Genomic DNA, 246 nt, shown 5'->3' on the forward strand with positions numbered 1-246 from the left:
CTGTCCAGGCTGCCCGAGGGCCGTGCTATCACTGCAGTTGTCATACACTGCACAAACAATGATTCCTGCTTCCCCATGGCTGCATTGCACACGGGCAGTGATGCTGCTCCTCCTGTGCTTCCTGCAGGCCTTGCTTCTCCAAGTTCAGCCAGGAATGCTGAGGTACTGGGCAGTGATGCTGCTCCTCCCTGCTGCTCCAAGTTCAGCCAGGAATGCTGAGGTACACCCTGCAGGTTTCTGACACGC

The sequence above is a fragment of the Passer montanus genome, unplaced genomic scaffold (genome assembly GCF_014805655.1).
Source record: "Passer montanus isolate IOZ18808 unplaced genomic scaffold, ASM1480565v1 scaffold2, whole genome shotgun sequence".
Classification (NCBI taxonomy): Eukaryota; Metazoa; Chordata; class Aves; order Passeriformes; family Passeridae; genus Passer; species Passer montanus.